We start from the raw sequence: 9,937 nt of genomic DNA, 5'->3' as shown, positions 1-9,937 counted from the left end.
GGCCTTGCAGAGCTCTTTGATGGTCTGCTGGGGGATGGGGGACCACTGTGCAAGGGGCCTCCCCCCCCGCCGCGGGGTATAAGTGACAGGTGCGGCCGAGAAGGTAGGTAGGGATTGGGGTGGATCGGGGTTCCCACGCTCCCCCCCCCCGGAACCGAAAGCGTGGGAACTGGAAGTGGGGTCGTGGGAACCAGGGGACGAGGCGTGGTCTGGGGCAGGGGGAGTGGTATGTTGGGGACTCCCCTCCCCGGGGGTGGAGCTGAGGGGTGGGATGTTGAATAATTCAAGGAGGAGGAGTCTGCAGGGGGTGGAGGAGAGAGGTGGGCGGAGAAGTCGTGGGACCGGAAAGGGTTGGTCTGCCGGAAGGGATTTTGGGAGGGGGGAGGATAGGGATCATGGGAAGAAGAAGCACAAGTGGCGGGAAAAGCCATGTGGCGTCCACCATCTTGTGTCCTGGGGAAGGGGGAAGAAGGGAAGCCATTTCGTGGGGTTTGGGGATGGAGGATGGGGGATGAGGGATCTTCGGGGGTCTGGAACAATTTAAAACGAACAGAGTTTCCACGGGACGGGGCTGTACAGCGCGGGGAAGAAGGGGAACAGGTAGAAGCAGAGACAGTGCCTGCACCGTCCTGCGGGGAGTCAAGGATATTCTCAGAGGGGCCAGAATCTGCCTGCGGGCAATGCCGGGATGCCTGTCTGAGAATACCCGACTTCGGGAGAGAGGGAGAGGGAAGCGGAGTAGGGTTAGTCGAACTAACATCCGAACTGGGGATCGGTTTGTTTGCGGCTGGCTGTGGCAGACTTTCGTAATGATTTTTAATAATATCCTGAATTTGGAGAGCCAAATGGGTGAATTTGGAGAGAGAGAGATCCGACTGCCGCAGGATATCTCTCCCTACCTGGTCCCAAAAGGGCACTTGGTATAATTTAGCTGGCGAAATGTCCGGGAAGGTTTGCGACAGCCACCGAACAAACCGTTTAACTTGTGATTTTTTAACCTTTATGCCGCCCGCTAAAAGGATACCCACAACCTGGGAATAGACGCTCTTCTGCGGCACGGACAGCCTTGCACCCATGCTGCCTGAAGTTAAAAGGTGCCGCAAAGTTTACGATTGGGGAAACAAAAACGAAAAACAGAAGACTGCCCCACCCGCTCTTTCCCAAGTCCTTATAGCTTCCCGCCCGGGAAGGGAAGCACCGGAAGCTCGCCAGGGAGCACCAAAAACAGGGATCTTTTCCCCGAACCCCAGGGAGAAAGAAATCCACCAAAAAGGGACAAACCCCCAACCAAAAAGGACAGGGAAAGCGCCAGGGGCCCCTATACCAACCAGGGGGTCCGGGAGGGTAGGGAAGAAACGAAAAGCCCAATCGTAAAACCTCACCTCGAGAGGACCGTCTCCGGAGGTGCGTTCCAGAGCTGCCGGTCCTGTCCCCGGGAGCGCCACCCACTAAAACGTGGGTCTGCTCCCGCCGGGGTAGCTGACGGTCAGGAGGACGAGTCTTCGGGTCCGAACGACCCTAAAAATCCTCAGACGAGGGGTCCAACGCCACGGAAAGGGCCTCTTGTTGGGCGCCAGCTGCCGCGCTCCCGCCCCAGATCCCTGTTCTCAGCCCCGGCTAGCTCTCGTTCTGGGGCGAGGGCGGGCGATTGAGGCACCCTCCACTGGTCCCAGCTGGGCTTTGGAGAGTGCCTTTGTGGGTCCCGGGCAGCGCTGGCAAGCCTCGTGGTGATAAATGAAGAGTGGATCCTGTTGGGGGCGAAGTCCAGGTTTATTGCAGCCCAACGGGGCCAAATATTCCAGAACGGTGCCTACCAACAGGAACGAGCACAAGGTGCTTGCACCGGCTTATAAACTGTAAGGGAGGGGAAGACCGGTAACCAATAGGGATAGAGGTAGGGAGTGGCCCCGGGATGGGGTGATATAACGTGGTCCAATGGGGGAAGAATATGAGAGGGGCCCCAGGCCCTCGCCCAATCACCCAGTGCCCAAGGTGGAAGCTTCTGGATGGATGGGAAGGGACACCGAGTGACAGACAAGGCACCAGGGAGGGGTAAAGTGCCTCTTCCAGGGTGATGGATAGATACTGGAAAGGCGGGAAGGGAGGACAAGGTGGGAAAACTGGGGATAAACCAAGTTGTACATGGGGATACAAAGGAATAAACCAATACACAATATAGTGATAATAAAACATACAAATAATGCAACTCCACACTGGCTCAGCTGGGCCTAGTCCTTACCAATGATCATTCTTTTCGGTGACGGCCATTACTTGGACTTTCCCACTACCACTTACATTGACTACTAACGAGCCTGTGGTAGTTAAGCAGGGGCCTTTAAAACGGGAAAGTCTGGAGCAGGCACATCTGTTAGTTGATGAACAATACAGGCAAGGACACCTTAGGCCCTCCACAAGCCCTTGGAACACTCCGATTTTTGTTATTCTAAAACAGTCGAGCAATTATCGGCTCTTGCATGATCTCAGAGCAGTAAACGATCAGATGGAACCTATGGGAGCACTGCAACCTGGGCTGACGAATCCTACTATGTTACCACAAGAATGGCCCATCTTAGTGATAGATCTGAAAGACTGCTTTTTTACCATTGCTCTGCATCCTGCAGATACTAAAAGGTTTGCTTTTACTCTCCCTGCCCTCAATCGTGGTGAGCCAGATAAAAGATTTGAATGGACAATTTTGCCACAAGGGATGCGTAATTCCCCTACAATTTGTCAGCTGTATGTGGATACAGCACTGCAACCGTTGAGACAACACATGCCTGATACCATCATCTATCACTACATGGATGATATCCTGTTTGCACAAGCAACCCCCTTTTCAGATTCTCAAATCCATGATATCCTGCATACCTTGGAGAAGTCTTCTCTCACCATCGCACCTAACAAAATTCAAACTTCTACTCCATGGAAATACTTGGGATGGACAATCACTCAACAGCGAATTACACCACAGAAGCTATCTATTCAGGCATCAGTCACTACTTTGCATGAAGCGCAAAAGCTTTTGGACAACCTACAATGGCTCAAGCCAGTTACTGGAATTCCTAATACTCTTTTAGACAAACTACGCCCACTACTCAAAGGAACCGATCCCTGTACTCCAGTTCATCTGATGCCAGATCAACGTCGCGCATTACACGACATTACACATTGAAGGGATTGGGGATCGGGCCGTGGTTAAGAGACATTATCAAATACGGCATAATAGTTCTAAGCATAATTATGATACTTTTGCTTGTTTTGCCCTGTGTGTTTACTTGCTTGCAAGGCTTGATACAACAGCTTTTACAGAAAATGCTGAATGCACACCTTGTTGTGCAAAAAGAAAATGGGGGAAGTGTAGAGAGCTTGGCAGAAGAATGGTTAAATAGCAAGGGACATGAAACTGTAAAATTGGTCAAAGTATGAAGGGCTACATGACTGCTGCAAGGTCTGCATGACCCTGAAAGCAGATGGTGTGCAGAAATCAGGATGATTGAAACTGCTTGGTATGTAGAAAAGATAAAGAGGAACAAAGAGGTACTAACTACAAGGACAGTAGAGCGAGATAGTTGCACAAGTCACATAGCAACCAATTAGGAGCTTGGCTTTTGCAATATGCATGAGCTAATTAGCGAGTATATATAAACTGTGTAATTTGTTACAATAAACTGAGACTTGATGATCATGATATCTTGAGTCTTGTCTCCCGCAGCACCCCTCCAACACCTGACTGAAAAGATTTGGTGAGTCTATACTCTTGAGGGAGGGAAGTCCATCTTAATTGTTGTTTTCTGTGGGTGTCTGGATCCTCCCATTGGAAGGCAAAATAATCACGGCTTTCCTCAGCTAGAGGACAAGTCCAGAAGGCATCTTTTAGGTCAATCACACTATACCATTTATCATCCGGGGACACATTGTTCAGCAAAGTATATGGATTAGAGACCGTGGGAAATAGGGTTTTTGTTCTTTGATTTACTGCTCTTAAGTCTTGTACTAGCTGATAATTACCATCTGATTTTTGAACTGCCAAGATAGGTGTATTATGTCTTGACATGCAAGGCTTTAAGGTGCCCCTTTTTATTAAATCTTCGATTATTGGTTTTAATCTTTTTCTTCCCGCTAGAGGGATGGGATATTGCTCCACCCTTATGGGGTCTACTGGTCTCTCAATTTCAATGTGGATTGGTTCCATGTCTAATTTTCCAGCTTCCCCTGGAGTGCGCCAGACCCTGGGATCAATTTTATGTTCATCCTCAGTAGTTAGGTTGTATAAACTTACCATGAGCTGTGAGTATTTTGCAATCATACTTATTCTTAATATTACCATTAAATCCCTCCCCAGTAAATTGTATTCTGTTTCCTCCACTAATAAAATATCCCCAACACAGATATTATTATCAGATTCTATTTCTACATTTTTTAGGACAGGGACCTGAAAGGGTTCTTCTTTTGCCCCAATCACAGTCATAAAATCTTTACCTTTGATACACCCAAGAGGTATTTGTTTGATTGTGTTTTTTTCTGCTCTAGAATCAAGTAAAAAGACTAGCTCCTGTTTTTGGGGTCCAACCTTTAATTTTATCAAGGGCTCTCTAGATGTCCTTGACCCCAAATTGTAAAGCCCCTGACACCTCTATTCCTCTTGAAAGACCATTTCATTCTTTATTCATTTTTTACAATCCCTCTTGAGGTGTCCTTTCTTTTTACAGTAAAAACATTCAGGGGCGCTTACCTGTTTGTTTGTCCTTTGTGTGTGCGCCGGCTTTCTCTGGGACCCCCGGGGTGGAGCTGATGTCCCAACCGTTTGTGCTTGTGCTTCCCTTACTGCTGCTACCAACACCCTGCCTTGTGTCTTTTGTTTTTCCTCATCCCTCCTCATATATACCATTTGTGCTTCACTCAATAGTTCCTGTAAACTTTTTTTTTGCTAATTATCTATTTTCTCTAACTTCCTTCGAATGTCCTCCCATGATTTAGCCACTAATTGTGTTTTTAAAAGGACCACCCCCACAGGGGATTCAGGGTCCCTACCGGAATACATTTGAAGGCTTTTTCTGAGTCTCTCCAACCACTCGGTGGGAGTTTCATCCTTCCCCTGGCATTCCCCCAATGCCTTGCTAATGTTTTGTCCCTTGGGGACGGCTCCCCGAATACCTTGTATTACCATGTTCCTCAATTTGATCATTTTTGCTCGGACTGCCTCTGCCTGAGTGTTCCATAATGGTCTTTGTTCTGGCCACTTTTCCACCCCTCTCCCGCCCTGGGGGGTTCCTGAATTCCCAATCCTTTATGGCAGCCTGCCTTATCATATCTCGTTCTTCAGCATTAAACAAATATCTTAATATAGTTGAGATATCATCATATGAATATATACTATTTCCCAAAAATTCATCTAACCTCTCCGCCACATCCAAAGGGTTATCTATTAATTTCCCCATTTCCTTTTTGAAAGCTCTTACAACCCCGGTGTTGATCGAAATATTTACAAACCCGATGATTTCGGGAGCTGTGGGGACTTCCCTTAAAGGGTATAGATTAAGTCTGTCCCTTTCATCATTGCTATCTCCCGTGTTTTCTCTCCTCATTTTCTGCCGGGTTCCACTGGCAGGAGTAGATGTGTTTTCCCCAGTGTGGTGTGCGTGTGTGTGTGCCTCCCCATGCTGTGTGGAAGGGGGGTTTGGGGGCTGAGAAGGTCCCGGAGCGCCTGTATCGGGGACTTGTACATTAGGTGGTGGTGCAGGCTGAGCTGGGGGTGCTGATGGGGGAGCTGCAGGGACCCGTGCTTGAGCTGGGGGAACCTGGTATGGGGGGGGCAGGTTTTCTAGGGGTTCCCAAGTTTTTCCGAGCTTACCCTGTTGCCAGAGGTCTTAATAGGGAACAGCCGAGCACTGGCATATTCCCATAGCCTGGCATATTCCAGCTCCTCATTGACCCACTCCCATTTTAGGCGTAAAATGCACAGCACAACTTTATACTGACTAGCAAAAAAACAAATTCACTACTGATTTTTAAAAACTGCAGTTGAGAAGCGAAAAGCACTTAGATTTCAACCCTGCAGAGCAGCAGCAGCAGCTTGTGCTCCTTTTAAAATTGCTGCCTGCAGGAACGGGGACTTCCCACGCCACGTGGCTGAGCTGTGCTCCCCCGCCACCCGCGAGTGTCAGGGAAGCCCGAGCCGAGCTCCCCCACTGCCCGCGCTCCCCGCTGCCTCCAGGAGCCGCCACTGCTATCGGGGTAGGTCGGAGCCCCTTCCCCCTCCCGCCGCTGGGAACCAAAGCCACTCTGCACCGTTGAGAAGGGCAGGGGCAGGCAGAGGCCCCCCGCTCCCTCCAAGCTGGCACTGCCGCGTCTGCCGCTGCCGCGCGGATTCTAAAAACTGCAGAGCCACGCTGCCTGCGGCTGCACGGGGCTTGCACAGCCTTTTAAAAACATTAACCCAAGGGGTACCTTACTGCTCCCTTGTCCCATATTTAAAAGTTTTCCTTACCGTATTCCAAGTCAGTGACTGTAAGCCGTTCCAAGAAGTCAGCAACCCACGTGCTAAAATGTGTATTTCAGTCTTGTCCCAGACTGAGTCTTTCCAAGTGTTTAAACCAGTCTGTTCCCGACCGAACCTTGCCAACCTTGTTACCTCACGGCGAACCGGTCCGTGGGTTTTCAGTTTGAAGAACAGTGAGCTCTCTTTTACCTTTTTGTCGGGCTCCCTGAGCCCGGAGCCAGTGAGGTTTACCATTTTCTCGAGTCCACGAGAACGTACCTTCCCTCCCCCGACCCGTCCGTGAGTGGATTCCTGTAACTCCCCGAGATTCAGGTCATATGCGTGTTGTGAGTATACTGAAATCCTTTCACTTCCCCTGTGACCGACCACCTCCCTCTCGGGCTAGTGGAACTGCGGCTCGTTGGGGTCCGCTCTCGCGCCGTGACTATGTCACGTCTCACACACACACCCACTCACGCCCCACTCAACCACGCGATACTTACGGCTCCTTTTCCCACGTGGATTCTTTGTGCACATTGATTTTACGAGTGAATGTTTGCTGCTGCAGCCTCGGAGATTTAGCTCTGAGTTCCGAGAGCTCTGGGCCTGTTTATACCCTTTCCTTAACGTGGCTTTTCAGCTGTTTTAGAAATCTGGTTGGTTCCGTGGAGTTCCTCAGTCCTGTCCGGCTGCTGAAATCAGCAGGGCACCGCCCGGATCGAGGATAGGGAACTCCCTGGATACCCCCAAACCAGATCATGTAAGGGGTCACCAGGATTGTTGTAAATGAGAATTTATTCAGCCAGATTAAAAATAAAAATAATTTTATTAGCGGTCAAATTCTATCTAGCCAGCCACAAGGAAAGAACAGAGCCGAGCCTGGGGTCGGCTCTGGGTGTGCAACAAGGAGTCAGCCTCAGCAGAGTTTTTCCCCTATGCCCACACACCTCCATCCTGGCACAAGCATTTTTTTTATAGGGAAAATTCTGCCTGATGCCAAGATTTGAGCAGTTAGTCTTTTCTTCTATTCAGAGTCCATAGGTTAATAAGATTTTCTTTTTTTTTTTGGTGATGAGGAGAAATAATTCAGTGTCGGGATAGGTGAATTCCTGATGAGATTTTACGGGAAGTCTGCATTCACATGGATCTGTCTGAGGATTTCCATGATATCCATCTCGGGCCATTTATGCGATGATCAGCCCCTGATGATCAACACCTGGAGTCCCATGGAGTCTCAACATGGCCCATCTCCTGGCCGAGCCACATCCTTTTACTTGTAAATCAGTTTCCAATATACACCCAGTCTTGCCTGCAAAGGTGGGGGGGAACTAATACAAACGGGCATAATCTAACAAGTATCTAATATTACATATTTCATACAAGGAATGGCACTAATTATATTTACTACACATAACAGTAGCTTGCTAGCATAGGTAAAATATACTGTTTAGTCTGGTAGCTCTGCTGCGCTCGTAAAAAATGCCTCAGTTTAGGAGAAAGAATGCAAATTTCCAAGCTGAAGAGATAAGACAGGCCCCTTGAACTTTGAAACAAAGTAAAAAACCAAAGCTGAGTTTGCAAGAGATAGACAAAATTATCAGAGTTCTCTGTACAAGGACTAATTGCAAGTTGTAATGTGAAACCAATAAAATGAATATGCATGCACCTATTGTGAAACTCCATGCATATGTACTAGTAAGGGGGAATAAAAAAGGATTGGATGTTCTCAGGGGTGTGCATGTTCTTTAGGGGGAACCATCCCCACATGCGTCCAGCGCTGTAATAAACATACCGGCTTTACAATTTTTACAAGTTGTGGAGTTAGGTTTTTTCCCGCTGTCGTGGTTTGACACGGAAAGATAATTTTTTCCGGAAGGAAGAGGTCAATTTAGATATTGACCAATTGAAAGTAGACACGCCTCTGAGAACACAGAGGGGTTGAAAGCAGAATTCCCAGGGGAACTCGCTCTCTTTGGTTCCGGTCAGCGTGCAGTGCAAACTCTCCCCTGCCCAGCCACGAGCTGGGTGGGGGAGGGGAAGCCCATGGCCTGAAAGGTAGGCCCCAAGGGTGGTGGAAGGACTAGAACCGGGCTGGCCCCTGCAGATGGAAGGGTAGAAGAAATCTGGGATGTCTCCATTTCACCCCCCCAGAGTTTCTCTCCCGAGAGGGAAAGAGACAGCGGCAGTCCTGTCAGCAATTCCACCGCGAGGAAGGAGGAGCGGGGGGGGGGGGAAAGCTGCAAGGTGCCCAGTTGCATGGGAGTTGCTGGATGTCTGGGCATTGAGCCATCCCTGGGAGTTCGGACTTTTAACCCTTCCTTGAGAAATGAAAGCTTGTGAATTTTTTTCCTTCCCCTCCTCGGTTTGAAAGAGAGGAAGAGGGACACCTTGGACCCTGGGATGTTAGAAGGAGGAATTCTAGATGGGAGGGGGACAAGCAGTGGCTTTTGGCTGGACTTTTCCGTGTTAGCCACGACCTGAACCAATCTTCTCCTCCAAGAGGGACTGTGTTTTGGGAGGATGCCAGTGAGTCAAGAGACCTGCTTCAGCTGGGAAAAGACAGAGAGTGCAGTGAACGGAGAAAAGGTTTGGGGGTTTGTGGTGGGCCCCCATCCTGGAAAGGAAAGAGAAGAGAAGAAGATCTCTGTTCTTGAGCCCTCGGCCCCAGGGGAAAATGGGGGGGACTGTGGTCCCAAACAATGAAAAACTGAACTGTTGTTTTCTTCCCTCTTGGCAGGGCATCCTTGAAAGGAAAAATCCTAAAAGCAGTCTGTCCATCCATGCACTGGTGGTGAGAGCACTGTGCATGGAAAGGAGAAGGGTCACCATTGGCAAACTTTTCTCCGGGCGGTGCCATGTGTGACATGGAAACACAGGATGTGGAGCTGTGTTTTCGTGGGGGGTCTGTGGCACAGGAGAGACTCTGTTCCCTCGATGGACTGAGTATTGATTGTTTGGAGGGTGGAAACCTGATTGGGGTCCAGATTGTGTCTCACTGTGGTTTGTTGGAGTTGGGTGGAGGGGGGGGGAGGAATGTTTTGCAAGGTTTTCATTTGATCTTTGTGTGGTTTTTTTTCCCCTTCTTTAGTTTTCTCTTTTCTTTTGTAGTAGTAGTTTAATAAAGTTTTTTTCTGTTATTAAGCTTGGGCCTGCTTTGCTCTGTTCTAGATTCCACTTCACAGCATTCAAGGGAGGGATCACATTTTCATGGGGGCACTGGCATTGTGCCAGTGTCAAACCATGACACCCGCAAATAATTTTGACAAGGCCAGCCAGGAGATCTCTGTCCTCACACGGGCAGAGCGGGGCGGACCTCCTAGGTGCACCCCGGGATTTTCCCTGAAGGAGCTCTGCTCAGTCTCGACTTGCCTCCTGCAGAGACAGACAACAACCTGCTGGTGTGTGGATAAATGGTATGTATATCAAAGGGCCCCGGGGAAGAGAGAGATAGGGCTGCTG

The sequence above is a fragment of the Lonchura striata genome, chromosome W (assembly GCF_050655825.1).
Source record: "Lonchura striata isolate lonStrDom1 chromosome W, ASM5065582v1, whole genome shotgun sequence".
NCBI classification, from domain to species: Eukaryota; Metazoa; Chordata; class Aves; order Passeriformes; family Estrildidae; genus Lonchura; species Lonchura striata.
The sequence above is the reverse complement of the archived record's forward strand: the minus strand, read 5'-3'. Positions refer to the sequence as shown.